Source organism: Cyprinodon tularosa, unplaced genomic scaffold (assembly GCF_016077235.1).
Source record: "Cyprinodon tularosa strain WSP-4 unplaced genomic scaffold, ASM1607723v1 ctg30, whole genome shotgun sequence".
Lineage (NCBI taxonomy): Eukaryota > Metazoa > Chordata > Actinopteri > Cyprinodontiformes > Cyprinodontidae > Cyprinodon > Cyprinodon tularosa.
The window spans coordinates 4893347-4912274 of record NW_024039008.1 but is presented as its reverse complement, the minus strand read 5'-3'; positions in this window follow the sequence as shown (position 1 = coordinate 4912274).

Genomic DNA, 18928 nt, shown 5'->3' with positions numbered 1-18928 from the left:
GTTGATGCCCCACAAAGTAAGATCATGTATGTTGACAGAAAAAAATGTCTAAGTCTCATTTAACAAGAATTTGAAATCTGGTGTTCTTTATTTAAGCCAGCATCTATTAACTGCTTGCAAAGGAGAACAGATACAGTGGTACCAATATTCCTGTCTGTTCTGGTCACACAGGTTCCCACTAACTACTTAAGAGGAACAGAGAGAGATTCTCACAGACAAAATAGACAGTTTCTCACAACCTCAAGCATATGTTGAAATAACCTTGAAACTAAAGGAGTCTTGCCTCTTACCAAAACATTGAAAACTGAAAAACTGCTTCTGTAAGATAAGACTGGTATACAGCATTGTCTAGCTGGTGCTCTGCTGGAGCAAATACTTATAAAATTAATTAAACATTATTAATGTCAAAGAAGAATCATCAGTCAGATTCTGAATCATCAAAGGGAATACTAAGATCTAAGCCCCAGATAGAGGGAGATTGACCACCAACTTTTTTTGTAATTGCACCAACAGTTATTTTTGTCACTGCTTTGGTTCGGGAGCATCAACAATAAAAGGAGACAACAAATAGTTTAATATCAACATGCATGTAATTTTTTTTTTTTTTTGGGGGGGGGGGGGGGGGGGGCACGGGGCACATGTCACTGTTGTCATTCCTGTAAAGCTCCCTGTACAAATATCTGATCCGCCACTGAATCTGGTTTGTGATTGGATGGTCAAAGAACTGCTGAAGTCCTACGTGCTACCGTTATTAAAATTGTAGCGTCGTCATTTTCTCTGCTTTCTGGTAGGTTTTGGGTTATTCAGATGAGTAAAACGGTCCAGGAGTTACATCTTTTGGTCAAACCATGTAATTTAGTGAAAGGGTGAAGTCAGAGTAAAAGAAATATGCATGACAATAAGAAATCCAGTGGCTGGAAGTTGGAGGGGAGTCTCCTGGGAGCTGCAGGGAAGTGGGCTGCTTTTCTGCTGCTAATTTACTGGGAAGGGCTATTTTGAGTGGCTGTTACCGTACGTGTTATTTTTGCATTGTTAAGTATTAAAGATTTGCAGATGTACTATATAAAAATCCAAGTATGCATATATTGTTTTAGTTTTTTATCCATTACCCTTGTGACGTTTATATACAGTAGACTATAGAACTCTATGGGTGTGTTGCTAATCTCTCTAGTTAAACAACTTGGGCTAATACAAAACAAGTTTGATATCTTGAGAGTGCAATGCAGTCTATGCAGCTAGTTGTAGTTTCAGCATAATTTCTCACTATAAAATTTGTCTTTAATACCCGGTTTCGAGTATATCCAAAACCCTGGATCTTGCTTAGGAAAACAAGCTAAAAAAAAGTGTTAATGCATCTGTTGTCCTAACAAGTGAAAAGTGTTTGTACCTTTTATTCCTTTCATTTTTTTATGTTTTGAAGGAGCTTAGGGATATTCAAAAGGGACTCAAAACAGCTTAAGAGGTGGTTGGGGTGTAATCCTCTTTTATTCAAAAGAACTGATACAAGTTTTATAGATGGCTAAGTCTCAACTATTATAACCGTTACATACAAAAAAACTAGTCTGCATCACTGATTTTTAGAGAGTTTGGTGCAGGTGTGTGGGCATGCAGCAACATGCAGGGGTTAAAATGATGAAAAGATGAATAAGCACATACAGAAAAGAAACCTGCAACGTTTTTAATATTTGCTAAATATTTTTTTTGCAATAGTTTTAAAGAAATAGACAATAAATTAGTGCTAGCTAACCTTTTCTTAAACCTCTTCACAGGTTATAGAGAATTTTATACATGATGATGCGTTCATGATGATTTAGATTGCTGTATAATTTCTGCACTAAGAGAGCTGTGAGTGAGTAAATGTTGACGTTTCCCTTGTGTTTACCAGGTTTTGTTTGAAGCCCTCAAAGTCAAGCAATTAAGTGGTCTCTGATTAATTAGACGACAATCTATTTCCATTCTTCCGTGTAACATCACAACAGTGTGTTGAGATTCCCCAAGTGAGACAGCTGATAGGGAAAATAACATAATGAATGGTTGCAATTTACAATGGGAGTGTCTGTAAGAAATTTCAGGGTAATGCAGATTTAAATTGCTTCTCTTCCCTATTAATATTCATCACATTTTTACAAAGGGGCCTTAATTAACAAACTTTTCATCATAACAACCGAGGCTATGCCAAACTCTCAATAGTACACACACGCCCACACACACCCATAATCATGTTTTTCTATTCTTGTGAGAACTAAACCTAACATCTTACCCTAAAACAGCAATTGTACCCATGGATACCAGGGATTGGTTTCCACGAGGAGCAGTCGGCCCTAACAAAGTGAAATTGTTCCAGCAAATGGACCCCACTATGTATCAAATACACATGCACACATACACTCACAAACCCACAGCCTTAATTTCCTGTTATATGGAGAATTTTCATTGACTTCAATTAATTGGTATTGCTTAAATCAGATCCTTACCCTAAGCCTAACCATTAGCAACATATACTTAACCTTAACCAAATCTGACTGAACACCTGAAACCCAAACTTAACCTCACACTTTTTCTGATGGGGACCAGTTGAGTAGTCCGCACAAGTACCTTTAAGAGCCTGTAAATCCCCACAAGTAGCATTTTGCTAGGCAGCTGGTCCTCACAAGATATCAAACACAATTTCTCACACAGAGGTTCTTACACCTTGCATCAAAGACCACATTTTACTAGTAAAATGCACCAAACTGTCCTCACTTTGCAGAAAGTACAAGTTCTACACATATCTATTGGTAGTTTTTATACAATATTGTACTGTATGTTTCTTGCATGTCCTCCCTGCCCGTGCATGGGTTTTCTCCAGGTACTCCGTCTTCCTCCCACAGGCACCGCCCAATCACAGACGCCCTGGTTGTGGGAGAAACACAGGTAAGTGATCATGATAATCTGAACAGAAGATGATTTTAAGTGGGAGTCACTTGCCTAATTTAACACATCGCTTCACTCAGGAACGAACAGATCCAGGTTCCAGGAATCCATCAGAGCGTGAAGGCAGTTCAGAGTCCCGTGCATTGAGCATCCAGCTCAGACCGAAACGCACCTTTGAGGACAGGTTCAGAGTCTCGTGCGTCAAGCATCCAGCTCAGACAGAAACTCACAGAGAGACGAAATGCAGCAGGGGTCCAACTGAAGTTCAGGCGGGCAGATCAGGCAGGGTAGACATGGCAAGTGCGTGAGAGAGAATGGAATCAGGAAAACAGAATCCCTAGGGAAATGCTAAAATGCTCTCCCCAACTGGTTAGGGAAATAATTCGCCTGAAGACACTGGCTTAAAAATAACCTCCTCACTGGAACAGGAAAAATAAGTTTGGAACAAACTAAAATTAACAAAAACTAACTGAGAAACAGAAAACAAACAAGGAACAAACAGAAATAAAACAATGATCTGGCCTCGATAGCTGGGCTGGACCAAATATAAAGCAGAACCTACAGGTGGATGAGATCAGAGATAATTAGGAACCAGACCGAACTAGGCAGGTGAGTGAAATGTGCAATTAAGGCCAGCTATCAGAGCAGATCATGGCAACATAGGATGTTTGTATCTCATTGTCAATATGTGTCATTGTGAATATGTCTGCAGCACCACAGGTGACCTTGTCCACTAATTGTAGCAGGCTAGTTTTGGTTCATACTAGTGTTGACCGTTTTAATTTACTTTTTCATAGAAATGTACCTAAATAATTTTCTAATTTGACTGTATCTAGTCTACACAAAATCAGTGTTGGTAGTAATACAGCAAAAAATTAATTTAATTAGGCTACAGTATGCATTGCTTTTTACAGTAATGAAGTAAGTGATTATCAATCAGTAATATTTTACCCACTACAATTCTCAGGAACTGAAGTTACTTTGATTTTTAATCCAAAATTGAGAAATGCTTAATCGGCATCAGAAAAGATTATCCAATAATTAAAAAAGTAATCTATGCTGGTCTTGGAATTTGATTGCCCTGTTTAGATGACTATAGAGAGGGAATTTTAGCTATCTCTGCCATTCATGCAACAGATCTAACATAGTTAGGCTATACTTCTCATTTCAAGCAGCGAGAATAACTGCAATGTTGCTTTTACAGGCGAAGATCGTAGCCATTATTCTCAAACTATTTACATTAAGTCTACTCTACTATAAGTGGAAGAAAAGGTACCCAGCAATGAGAACCATTTAAAGTCAACATAGAATTTCACTATGGCTATATTTTACTAGATTAAGTTGTGAGTGACCTTTGGCCTTTGGGGCCTACATTGTCCCATGAGCCATAACTGCAACCAGCAAGGTTTTGTGTTATATCAAGGTTGTGCACTGTGGTAGTGATGATGTTAAATCACTTAAAATGTTCAAATACTCACCAGTTTAATTGTCCAAATAAATCATCCATTTGGATTGTTTTTCATTGAGTTATTGTCACAGATTTATAGTAGGAGATCTATTCCACCGATAGAGTAAATAAGTATATTTAAGGAAGGTTTCCTTGAGTTACTGAACATTTCTAAGGGCAGAAGTTTATACTGGGGTGTCCTACATGAGGGATCTGCATATCTGATGACTGATTATAGAAGGAGTCTGTTGCTTTCAGATGTTTTTCCAGATAGCATACAAGTAAAGGGATAGAAGTCAAAGGCTCTTCGAATGAAGTATTTTGTAGTATTTTGAAAATACAAAAATACAGTATTTTATTTTGCTACATTTTTTGGTTGCTGTATTTTATAGTTTATTTTGATAAATTTTTAAGTTGGGTATTTTGCATTTTATTTTAAAATACATTTTGATGTATTTGTGCCCATCACTGGGTGTAAGTGCGTGTGTGCACGGTTATTTGTCTTAATGTGTCTCTATATTGCCCTGGGACAGTCTGGGGACCTGTCCAGGATGTACCCCGACTCTCACCCATTGACTGCTGGAGATAGGCACCGACTCCACTGACCCTGACATAATAGGCAGAAGAAGGTGGATGGATGGAAAATATGATTAGCCCAGATCAACCATTAACTGCATACTTCTTATAAGGTATTTGATTTATCTTGCCGCAACCCTGTCGCAGGTGCTCATGTACCTGGAAATACATATACTGCGATAAAAAAAAAATTCTAAACTTATTTAGAATAATGTTTAAAATTAGTCCACTTATCAGTTAAAAATGATTTTTGAGACCAGTCATTACAGCCTAGATACTTGGACTGGTATCAAAATAACAATAACACTAGTTATTTTTTATTATAGATGGCTAAGGTTTTTTTGTCTTCTGTCTCATGTTGGGCAGCTTTAATCATTGTTGCTCAACATACACATTTTTCAGATCAGTTCTATATATCTGTTACTCCACATGTTCAGAAAAATAACACCAGTTCCACAAATCAGAGAGTATAATCAGATACTGCTTGTGACATCATCCTGGAGAGAAATACCAGCTGTGCTGCTGCCATCAATATCCTTATTTATAGATGTTAGAGATCCTCTTTTCCAGTGTAGTCCTGTTTCTCTGACTGTGACTGGCTGGATGTGCTCTCCTCATCCTCTGACATGGGAGCTGGCTCGGAGCTTGTCTGCCTGGCTGTGTGTTTCCTGGACTGGGCCGCCTTTTACAGCTGCTTTTTATATCTCTGCTTCTGTCTCTTTGAGCCCCAGTCGGCCTTGGAAGATGGCCGCTCACACTGAGCCTGGATCTGTTGGAGGTTTCTTCCTGTTAAAAGGGAGTTATTCCTCTCCACTGTCGCTACAAGCATGCTTAGTGTGAGGGATTGCATCCGAGTCAATGAGTCAATGCAATCAACTGGTTTTCCTTAGATAGAAAACTTTGAATCAATTTGACTGTATGATCTGGTGAACTGTAAAGTGCCTTGAGATGACATGTGTTGTGAATTGGCACTATATATATATAAACTGAATTGAACAACGAAATAAGAAATACTAATAGGCAGTGTTGGGAAAGTTCTCTTTCTACGTGAACTAGTTCAAAGTTCAGTTCACACATTTTAAAATGAACTAGTTCAGTTCATAGTTCATAATTCAAAATTTTGAACTAAGTTCACAGTTCCAAAAAATGAACTAGTTCATAGTTCTTTTTTTTTCATATATTGCTCACTTACAACATAGCCTACTGTAGAACCACAGACAGCAATATTTTATCAGTTGTAACACTGAAACTGTGTGTCAGATTTCATCTTCATATCCAGTTTTGAATCCTTATCCAACCAGGGTTTACATTAGCATTGAGGGGACAGCATTTCCCCATTTTTACTTTAATGCTTTGTTGCTGTCCATTCACTTCACACTAGTAGCAGCTGCAGCTTTCACCCCTACAGTATATTCTCAAAAACATCAGGAAAAATGTGCTGCTTGAATGGTCTTTTTTATGAGGAATTATTAAAAGAAAAACAGGAAAGTAGTCTTTAAGGTGCAAATGTTTTTGCTTTTTAATAATTTTTTCCATTTGAAATTCCATTTCAGTACATATGCCGTTTCAGATTTGCTTTGGATGTTACTGAAGTGCGGATTTTTTTTACTGAAAGCCGGCGGGCAAAGTTTGCAGAGAAATGTAAGATTGTTGCCATCATCCTCACCGACCACCTGGTCATAAAACTGTTTTAAGTGATCATACTGCTGCTTTGTCGCATCCACGGTCTTCTCCATGCTGCTGTGGCTTCTACGCTGCATTTTGTTTTGATGACGCACGCGGCAGTAGGCTACGACACTGGTAGCTGGTGTTGCCAGATTGGGTGTTTTTCCCGCTACATATTAAGGCCTGTTTACGGTGTGATTTAGCCGGGGTTTCGCCTGGAGGGCTCTATAGAAATCTGGCAACCTATTGAACGAAGTTGAACTGAGAGAGCGTGCCGTTCACAGACACCAGAATGAACGAGTTCACAATAATGTTCATCAGGCAGTAATACAGTACGTTCAGTTCACGTTCGCCCAAATTATGAACGAGTTCATGAACTTTCGTTCAATGAACGCGTTCAGGCACAACACTGCTAATAGGTATATTAATCAAGCAAGACAAAAAGCTTCCACCCCCTTTCAAAGGAAGCAAAGATCATTGAGGTATTGGGCCCATATTTGCATTTGATAGATTGAAATAATGAGATGGTGCTTCAAAAACATCAGTTGTCATTTGTTTAGTGAGAAAATCTCAAAATCACAGCACAAAATTTATGTCTATCACATAAAGACATATAAAATGAAATTCAAGAGATTTAAGATGATGCTTTAACTTATTCCCAAAGCGTCAGTGTCAGACATTTCAGATACCACCCCCCCCACAAAAAAAATAAAATTTAATTAAAAAATACATAACTAAATAAAACGGCGACACTGCCATATATACCCATTTGGATCAGAAAAGAAAGTTAATGCAGAGAACCACATCAGGGGCAGGAAGCCCCTCAGCTAGGCAGAAATCCCAGCCTGGATTGTCCAAGCCCTGCTGTCCTTGACAGATGCCGGCTGCTTTTATGAATGTCCCTGCTGAGTTGACAGGGCCTGACATGAGGTTGGCTGCTCCCTACACTAAATGGACTCCACTTTTTATGTGAGACCCTGAAAGCTCTGAAAACCAGTAAGACAGGGAGGTCATGTTTTTTTAAGACAACATGCCAAATGTGTAAAGGGAGTCAGAGGCCTGTGCACACATGACCATTCGTTGGCTGCATACACCCTCCATACTGGGGTATCTACAGGAGGGGATCATTGAGGGCAGCCAAGGTTCCAGGAGACAGTCAGGTGGGAGAATGCCCCAGTGGTGAGTTCATAAAAGAAGATGAGTTGTTATGCCATTTCTGCTTCCCCCAGGACACAAATCTAATTAGAGCGCAGCTGAAAGTCTGTGCCCATACTTTCTAAGTGCCACTAAACTTTGAAAAGACCTAATGTAGCATAGAAGAAGAGATTGACATGGTGCCCCCGCCACCCCTTTTACCCCTCACATCAGGGGAACCAGCAAGTGTGCAGACGGCTTTGTTTGACTGTCAAGTTATTGGTTGGAAAGAAAAATATTTGCCTCGTGTACATGTTGCTGAGGAATTCTGAATAATTATCATCACTGCACGCCAAAATTAAATACTTAGTATTTTGATGTTGTTTTTTAAGTTGCTATTGAGTATATCAAAACTAGTAGCATCAACACTTTCTTCACTGTCACCCATTTACCTCTACAAAATGTACAGCTTACATCCCTCATGTATATAACAAACATTTGATCCTTAGGATATTCACTTATCTTTAGCACAGACCATTGATGGGCCCGGTCAGGCAAGATTCATCTGCTTTAATCAAACAAATGCATATTTTCTGCAAAGCTGATGAAGCAGCAGAGTGAGGCTAAACATGTTCTAAACTGGACAAACCCTGTTTAGAAGAAGTTTAGCCTCACTCTGCTGTTGCATCGGCTCTGCAGTCAGGGAGTCTTCTCTCTTTTATCACAGTAATAACCTCAAAGGTGTCTATAAAGACAATCAGTCATTTTCTTTGATGTTTGGCTTGTCTCCACAGGAAAAGTGGTGTACATCTATAGGACAGCTTTCCATTAACTGCACCAATTTGGCTCCTGCTGTGTACAGCTTGACCCACAATAACCTGCTGTAAATACTCACAGGTGTTGCTCAGAAGGGAGTGTATATGGTCTTTGTCTCCCCTTGTGTATATTTTCACCATCCATCTTTTCCTAAGGCTGTATTAAATTATGTCTTTGTCAGGTCCCAAAGCCCACTATAACACCTTGACTGGGCGGCAGCTCTGAATTTGGTGTCAAATTCTACACATGCTGGCATCTGAGCATTCATCTAGCCAATGCAGATCTTTATCCCGGCAGTCTGGGCTATATGAGAGTATTGAAGGCAATGGAAAATCAAATTCCATTCAACATATAGAAATGATAAATATTTATTTATAATAATACACTGTAGTGGGACATTAGCTATTTTACAGCATGACAAAATCCTAGAAAACAAGTATAGGTAGCTATTAAAAAAACATTTAGTTGTGTGGTTGGCTCCTACAACTGGAATGGCTAATCAGGTAACTAAATACTATATTTTAATCATGTGCTAAAGCATTTTGAATTACAGAGTCAAAGGGACAGACCAAGTAAGTCAAGCCAGACACAATGGCTGTAAAGATTCCTGTCTGAAATTGCCCAAGGGACAACTATCAGGAGATTGAATGGTAAAGTAGCAGGTAAAATGGCTTGATTGCTGCATTTTCTTAAATGAGGCAATTAGGAAGGCAGACTAAATAGAGATCAGACTCAGAAAAGAAGTGAGAAAGGGAATCATGGGGAATTAAATAACAATTTACATCTCTATTGATTCCTGTAACTGAGACGGATCAAGAGTCATAGTGGAAATTGATCAGAGCAAGGAACCACCTTTGATATCGACTGATTTAATCCAGGAGACTCCTCACCGCCCAAAGTACTCAATGCAGAAAAAAAAAGAAAACATTTGAGTTCTTGACAGCCCAGTGCTACAGATATATTCTGTTTTTTTTACTGCTAAATAAACAAATGAAATCAAAATATTAGGTTATCACTATCAAGTACTGATTACTACAAAATTCCTATTCAAGCATTTTATTAATAAGATTTAAAACAGATGAAAAAATACTGTACAGTTATCTAACAAAGAATATTCAGATCAAATAAAAATGTGCGACTTAGCATGTCAGTCTCAAAGTATGCATTTGTAATTGTACATAGAAAAAACTGCAACAAAAACTAACACTTTGTAGATATTTATTGCTTATAATTTTCCTAAACTATTTAGAACAGAGCAGTTAATTCATAATTCTAAATACAAAATAATCATTAAGTAGTTTAAATATTTACAATTACTTGAAAAAAAGCTTTTTTCAGAGGCCTGTTTCACAAGAAGACATGGGATTAAAATGGGATTTTCCCAAAAATCCTGGCCTAATTAGGCATCAACTTGGTTTCTCAAAAGCAGTGACAAAGAAGTGATTTATTCTGTGATGCTAAACTGCTTCTGAGCAGGCTAACAGCCAGAAGAAGCCTGGTGGTGAGCTTGGTGTGTGCTTCAGTCGTCAGTGATAGGGAACTGAAATTAATTGGTTTTGTCAATGATTCTGTTATCTTATCTGTGTGATGTAGTATTTTAAAAAAGTCTTCGTTAAAGACCACCAATACATATTGTTATATAGTTAATAATTTGAATAATTTTCTCAATAAAATGGAATTATATATATCACAATTAACCTTAGAATTTCCTATGCTGACATTATTAGTCAGAAAGTCATCTGTAAAAATCTGCTAGTTCCTAAATAGGACCCCCTCTGACCCTTGGCTATATTTAGGAATCATATCCGTAAAGGTTTTGGACAGGAATTGTCACAGAGGGAAGCCCTGTTGGATCCAAATATGTCCCGGGAAAGACTTATTGCCACCTTTTTCCACCATGGAAGGCATTTCAGCCTGATTGAGAAGATCCTAAAATTATTTCCTTTACCCTTTGACAATGTCCTCCTCTAGGGTCAGCATTTCCCCAATCCCATTGATAATATTGTTAGCTAAGCCCTGCTTCTGCCACCAGTAGCGGCAGATTTCCTTTTAAGGGCCAAACTGTATTTGTATTCCATGGCCTGTTAAAAATCCTCCTAGGGTTGAGTTTTTGACTCTACAATTGCCCAGGCTTTACTAAGCTTGGCCCCACAATACCTTCTTGCTGTCTCACGAGTCCCACAAGCCAGCCAGGCTTGATAGAAGTTCTTCTTCAGTTTTAAAACATCCCTTACTATCAATGTTCACCATGGACAAAATTTTTATTTCAGATGTGATACAATTCATATACAATGTGTAAAAAATGCAGGGGACCAAATCTGACTTTTGTAAAAGTGCAGGAGACATGTTCCCCGTGACCCACCCAAAATAATTAGGTCTGTGATCTTTACCATTGGGTTGGGGAATTCACTCAATTCTAGATTGATGTGAAAATAAATAGGCAAGTGGCAAAAATAAAACAGCTGCCTATTTTAGAGAAGAGGCCAGCAGTGCATCATGTGAAGATTTTTTTTATCATTATTTTGACTCAGATTGTATAAAAATTACTTTTTCATTGATGTGATACAACATGAGGGTCGATAATCACCTGTTGTTTGCAAACAGAAGAAGAAGTGTACAGATGTTGGCTTGGCATATGCTTAGCTTGTCACTCACGATCCATTTCAAAAAGTAAATCTTTACATTGTCATAGCAAACACAACGACAAGATTTGTTTGTATGACTGTTTAATGTTTTCATCAACACATAAACACTCAACTACATACAGAAACATTACTTTTCATAAATGTACAAATTAATGGTCTAAAATTAGATTAGGATATTCAGTGCCCATGTCAGACCTTTGACAAAACTGGAATATGCCAATTTCCAACTGGTATAACCCAGTTCCCAATTGGCGTATGTTGGTTCCCAACAGGCATACGCCGGTTCCCAACAGGCATATACCATTTTTCAAAACTGGCATGCCGGATACTACTTTTGGCTCTCGCTGTAACTCAAAAATAGACATAAAAATTCAATTGTACAATAATCATTCAGACAAGCTTTGAAGAAATTGAGCCAATTTAAGGCTACAACAAAACTAAAAAATAAAAATATTTAGTGCACAAACCTTTTTTCAATACATATACTTTTTTCAACATATACTTTTAGGCTTCCTTCCAGAACAAAAAAAAAAAAATTTCTCTCTAACAAACTTAAATACAAAAATTTTTGTCTAACTTGTGTCAGATTAAAGAGTGACTTTGAGACCTTGGAGGGCACTATGAGTTGCAAAATCATTGTGCCATGGTAGTATTCTTGTTCAGATAAAAGTACACCAGTTGTCCAGTTGTCCATAAAAATACAAGCATGATATCTCTGCAGAAAAATACAGTAAATAAAACTGCCAAACACAATAAAAAAAAAAAACCTGAGAAATTGATTTAGTGTATCCAATCATTTACACGAAGTCATTTAAAGAATGTACTCAAGCTTGTACCAAGTATCTTAGTCTTTCCCTGAGCAAAATATCTGATGTAAATTGAAATAGGTAGAATAGAAAATTCTGAAGATTGCATGTCTGACTCACATTGAATGCACAAAACACATTGACTTGTAGTAGTTCTGATTTACAAGAAATTATTATTCAGTGTACCCCTCTATTGAATTGAGTCTATTGAAGTTATTTTTATTTTAAATTGATTATGACTCATTAAGAAGTAAAAACTTATTTAAAAAAATGCTTTAGTATGTTTTGCAAAGAGATTAAGATGCCTCTGTCTTCCATGAAATGCAAATTGTGTGCTATTTTGACAATGCCTTTTTAATGACCACTTATAACAATTGGACTTGTTAATATTAAATGGCACCGATGGATACAAAATTTGGTTGCAAGGTATGGACAGATTTCTCATTTATTCAGCAAAATGGCAGTTACACGCAGGAAATGCCATCTTGCTACAAAGTAAGAAGCTGATTGTTAAGCTATTATCTCTTAAGCTTCTGCATGAAATGGAACAGTTGTCATACTTATCATTCATATGCATCTTTATTGCCTTTTGCAAAATTGAGATATGTCAGTCTGTTTGTAACAAAAAAACTGGAATATAATTGCACAGGCACAGCAAAATGTATATCAAAAACAATGATTAAGATAGACAATTCTGATTGCTCAATCTGAACTTTCACTCTGATATTCAGGAACAGCAGAACTCTTGTTGCTCCTAACAAATTTCAACACAATACTACAAATTTCTGAACTATTTAGTGTTTGTTTTACTTGTGAGATGGTTAGATCCTCAGTCACCTTATGATCTGGCTAATATTTTAGCCCCCACCTCGTCGGTTCAGCCAGGCCAACAACTCCCTCTAACGACGAGACAGGTATGGGGTATCGCAGGCTAACAAAGAAGCCAAGCGACCCCCATTCGAAAGGGGCAGACCCATTCGTCTGGTTCAATTTGCATGTTTTCTAAGCCAAATCAAGGCTTTGTTGGGCTACTCTATAAAGCCTCAAACTCACTGTTATTTCTGACATTTTGAATTGAAAAAGCTTCCTGAATGGAAGGCAAAACGTCTTCAAACTTGGAAACAAAGTCCAGTGGATTTTGTTGGATTTTTTTGGAATACATTTGTCAGAACATATCAAAACCATACGTATGCCTTTTATGTAGCAAATGTACTTTGACCTAAACAAATATTTTTAGTGTACATTGAGAAGTAACTATTGGTTACTTTGGACACCTCTTGTCGTCTTATCATTAACACATATCTATTTGCAACTGGTATGTTTGGAGATGTAATCCATAACTAGTATATTACTGCTGAGAGAGCGATCTTACAACCCCAGTGCACTACCGGATTTCGAATTCTGATAGTCCACATTCCAGAGTTCTCCTATATCACAGGTCAAGCCAAAAACATTAGTCACCAATTACATACTAAATGTTCAGATATTTTCCTATAGCAGGAATTCAAGCATGGACAGCAGATGATTAAAAAGAAAACCCAATCATTAAAGAGATATTTCATCAAGCAAAATTATATCTGACGCTATGGTATAACTTGCTTCCACTTTCATTGTTTTTGGACATTACCCAAGCGGCATATCACCTTTGGCAGACAGAACTATTTAGCTTTTAACATTATATAAACATACAGCTATTTTATAATAGCTTTTAAATTCTGTTTATTTATTTAGCACCAATTCACAACACATGTCATCTATACAGAGAGAATTCAACCAGATCATACAGTAAGATTGGTCAGGTTTCTATCTAAAAAAAACAGCTGTTCCATCGACTCTTTGAGTAAAAGCAATCCCTCACACCAAGCATGCTTGTAGTGACAGTGGAGAGGGAAATGACCTTTTAACAGGAAGAAACCTCCAGCACAATTCAGATGTTGCTGTTTGCATCAGTCATACAAGCTTACTTTCCAAAAGAAGATTTGCAATTTTTCCACTATGTCCTCCAAACAGCATACCCAACCTTTCCTGTCGAGTAGAAACTTTGCAACCAAAGCATCAGTTGGAAGCACAACCTGTGCTTTCAGTGTACGCCCTTGCGTGAAAAAATCTTCCAAAAACAGTCTGGTCTTGTTTCTCTCTTCTGAGGCCTTTCTCTTCTTTTCATGCACTTTTTCTCTTATGACACTTGGCACTCTTATTAAACTTTATCTCCTACGACCCCCTGCCATTTTCAAAGAACTGCAGTAAGAAAAGAGTTTCAATGACTGACTGAAACCATAGCTCACCACACATATACACCTGAAAGTGTGCATGAAGAGAAAAAGATAGCTACCTTTGAGCTAGCATGTAGTTGGCCTTAAGCAAACATATCACAAGAATGATTGACAGTTAGGAGGACAATTTATAATAATAATTGATAATTTAACTTGATTATGATGATCCACCCAGAAAAAGAACATCCTCTCCTATACATTAAAGCTTCATATGTCAATTAGTGGCAACTCCTGCTTGAACATCTATTGGGAACCTCCCATGGAAGAGTATCAAGCATTAACTTAAATTGTTCAAAGATCAACATTTTGCCTTGGCCCTTGCAGTATTTCTAACTTCTACGCTATCTATTCTAACCCATAATTTACATTGTACCCCCTCGTCCTTACCCACCTGCAAGCTGTGCAAAAAAAACAAAAAAATAGTTGATAAGAGTATTTACAATGTATCTACATGGCATTAGGAAGATGAACAGTGGAAACACTCTATTCAATTTTTCACGGTTGCGGCTACGAGACCATGGTAAACATACAGAAATCACACAATTATAACAGTAACCTGAGCATTCAAAGCATCAGGAATTTCAAAATAGTTCACTAAACACGGGCTTGTGTACCATTTATAATAGTGTTCATTTATAAATGTGTATACGTGTGTGAATGTGTACTTGTTTTTTACCTATTGAGGACCATTTTTGGTATATGTATTAACCCTCTGAAGGCCAACAGGCCTTATGGGACCAAAGGCTGGTCCTAATGAGGGAGACCCCCGTTTTTAATCCAGAGTCAGTTCAGCGGTAAGGTGTTAATTAACTTTAGGTTAGGGTTAGGAATATACTGATAAATGTTAGTTAAATGTCAGGGTTAGCCATAACTGCAGTAACTTTAATGAATGTAAATCAATGTATAGTCCACTGTGCATTAGATCAGTTATTGGTATCAACTTAAGTAATCATAATCTAAAGATTGAGTATTAAATATACAAATAGAAGAAAAAATATAGCTTATCTGTGCATAGTACCAATTACAAAATGTAACTCCTGAAAAGTATCTCAAAAAATAAAAAGTTAAGTAGTTTTAATTACTTTAAAACCATGGAAGGATATGTGTTTCAACTTCCATGTTGCTCACAGGCGTTTAGTGTGCCATCTGTACATGCTCCTTACTCCAGTGGGCTTTGTATTGTAGCAGAGTAGACTTAAAGTAAATGAAGGAGAGTAAAGAATATCGCAGTGCAGCAGTGTAAATTGTAGGTAATATACAAGGTGCCATGGATGCGATATTCACTAGTCAAGATCATGGAGAAAACTTTTTCAAATTAGCAGTATGAATACTTATTTTCTTCTGCTTGTTCCCTATAGAATTGTTGCCTTTGTTCACCCTTTCTTAATATTCTTAAACATATACAAAGATTTATTTTTCGGTGGGTCTGCGAAAGAAAAAAATACAAATTTCAGAAAGATTTTATTGATATTGATAGGAGAGCCATACATAAAAAAACATAAGATATTACAAATCTCTTTTTTTTTACTACCAGACGTATTGAACCAGAGAATGTTACTAAAATCTCTCACTCTCTATTGAAACTGACCAATCATTTTTACAATTCAGAACTTAGTCCTATGATGTTTAAATGGTTGTTCAAAGGCAGGTCTAGTGACCATTTTAAAAAGTTATACACATTTATTTTACCGCCATTTTTTATTTTGTATAAATTTTGGACATGTAAAAAAAAAACTTCAAGCATTAAAAAGCCTTTTTTTTTTTTTTATTCCTCAAATATTTTATCTTTAGCTGGCACTTACGTTCTTTCATTTAATATTTGGTGTGTTTACCTAAAACACAGCATTGTTAAAGATTTTGTAGGGCTTGCATAAAAATGTATATATTTGTTTCAGTTCAGGTATAGTGCAGCTGAAATATTTAGTATTTAAATAATATTATGTTTACTAATCACTTTATTCTAAATTTGTTGTACTATTCTATAAAACAACTACAAATCTTTCTAGTAAAGCAAGTATTTCTTATGTGACGAAGTTGATGTTTTCTCAAGTACTGTATGGTTGATTTATTTATTTTTTTTTTCAAAACAGACAAACTTTTACTGGTTTTCAAACTTGGCAGGTGGTTATCCTGAACCTGGTAGACAGGAAGTGTAAGCTGAACTAGATCCTAATGAGTTTATGGCGAAACGCCACTAACTCTTATCCTTATTATGTGCTCTGTCTAGAAGCTGAAAGGCGGGATTTATGGTGCACTAAACTGGAAACCATTCATCTTTAACACCAGGGTTTGGCGACTCCATCGCAGCAGGGATTTGGGACCTCCTCATGTCCATCTGAACTGTACAGATAGTAATCTCCATCACTGTGTTGATCCCAGCACCCAGATGGCATCAAGCCGTTGTGTCAGCACTCATACTATTCGGCATTCCAGGGTTCTGGCTCAGCCCTCAAAGCAGACAGGAGCTCGGACTGACCAAGCCAACAACCAGCCTGGACACAGAGACCGAAATAATGGATAGAATCTACTTCCAGCCTCCCTCCTGTGTCTTCTCCACCATAATCCATCAACAAAATGAATCCACACTATGGGGTGCCTTGGCTGGGTTTATGGCTCATTTGGATGTCTTATATTTGGTAAATTGAAAAAGAAAAAAGTATGAAAAACTGACCCACTTTCTCTTACATGAAGGGTAAAGCATAAATATATTTTTAATTAGAAAAAGAGGTTTTACTGTGATTCATGTTTAAACCTGTGAGGGTAGATGCTTGTAAAATAAAGTGCACATAGAAAGGAATATATGTGTAATAAAATCAGAAGCCAAGACCTCTTCCAGTGGTTAGATGATACTTGATGATGAAGAGGAGTACCAGCTCAGCCAAGGAAAGCTTTTAACCTCCTGACTTTTTTGAAGCAAAGTAATTCATCTAATGAGACCCTTTTTTCCCTTTAATTGCTGTTGTCAAATTTAAGATTACTACCGGCCCAAAACAGACAATTAGATTAGGGTCTGGAGGGGTTGATTAAAATCACACTTGTGCATCATTATTTTGGCATCTGTGTCATGAATGCAGATTCCTCTTCAAAAAATAAAATGATTAAAAAATACATGGATTCTGCTCACAGTGAATGTAATGAAAGAATGTTATGCAATTTGTAATCCAAGACTATAATGTGTGAACTGTCACATAAAACACACACAATCTCAGAGTTTAATGAATACAGGTAGTTGACAGTATTTTAGCATTGAGACCATTTGCAGTTTTACTTATAAGTTTGTCTATGACCAAATAAAAGTTTTACGTTTTAATGAGACCATGGTTTATTTTTTTTATGCTACACTCTAAATTCTATTGGCTTTTGGCTCTATGGATTTGTCATCGTGTTGGCAATTGCATATTTTTACCTAATCCAACTACATCCAGATTCAGCTATTAAAAAAAAGAAAGAAAAAAAAAAGAAATAAGTTTCTTTGACTATGACTGACATTGGTTGTGGTCTGTTATCTTTACATGCTTGCAGTCTTATTTACCCCTCTGATGTTTGGTTTAGCAAAGAAAAGTTTGTGCCAAAATATTACAAAGAAATATATCTTATTTCCCTGGCTATAGTGTAGTTTACCAGTCAGGTGCACAGCTGTACATGGTAAAATCACTTGAAAATATTAACAACTTAGAAGAGGGATTTATATCGAAAGACAGATAACCTTTTCACCTCTGTGTGACCAAAAAATATATAAATGAGTTACGCTATTCACCATTTATTTCGCAATAGTTTTGCAACATTTTGTGCTGGTACTGTAAAGTGCTGATACGGACTGACTTGGTCTGGGAAACGTGGAACATGGGATGAATCCGGAGACTAGAGGGTAACTGAAGGTGAAAAATAGTAGGGTTGACAATAGCCTGTATTTTAAAAGGACCAATATATCTGGTATAACGTTTTTTGAACATGGACCATAGGAAAATGTCTGGATGAAAGACAAAACACCTTTCTATTATACTTAGGAGCAGTGGTGCGTCTCTTATCTGCAAACCTCGTATTCAGCAGCAGTGTAAGAAGTACTAGATGTGATGTTGAACAGAGGGTCCTGGGATATCCCCATTATCAGATGGGAAAATGGGAGGCTGATATCCTAGAGAAACCTGAAAGGGAGACAAACCACTGGCTGAGGATATATGAGAATTATGACCATATTCAACCCAGGTATTGGTTCCAGTCAGGGAGGTTAGACGAGGTAACATCGCGTGAGCGAGCCTCTAACTCCTGGTTCATGCATTCTGTTTGACCATTGGTTCGAGGGTGATAACCAGAGGAAAGACTGACCCTAAACCCGTGAGCAGAGCAGAAATGTTTCCAGATTTGGGAGATGAATTGTGGACCATGGTTACACAGTGACAGCAGTGTGACCACTGTTACACAGTGATAGGCAATCACACAGTAAAAGACAAAGGGCCAATCAGGTCTAAACTCAGGGAAGTGGGATTCAGCTTGAGCTTCGGTTTTCCACTTGGTCCTAGTGCTAGTTGATGTTGGTGTAATGTAGCGTAAAACAATTTTTACACAGTGAAAATGTGCAGGGGACTAAAATTGACTTTTGCAAAAGTGCAGGAGACATTTCCCTTGTGACCCCCCTCCACCCCTTGCCCAAAT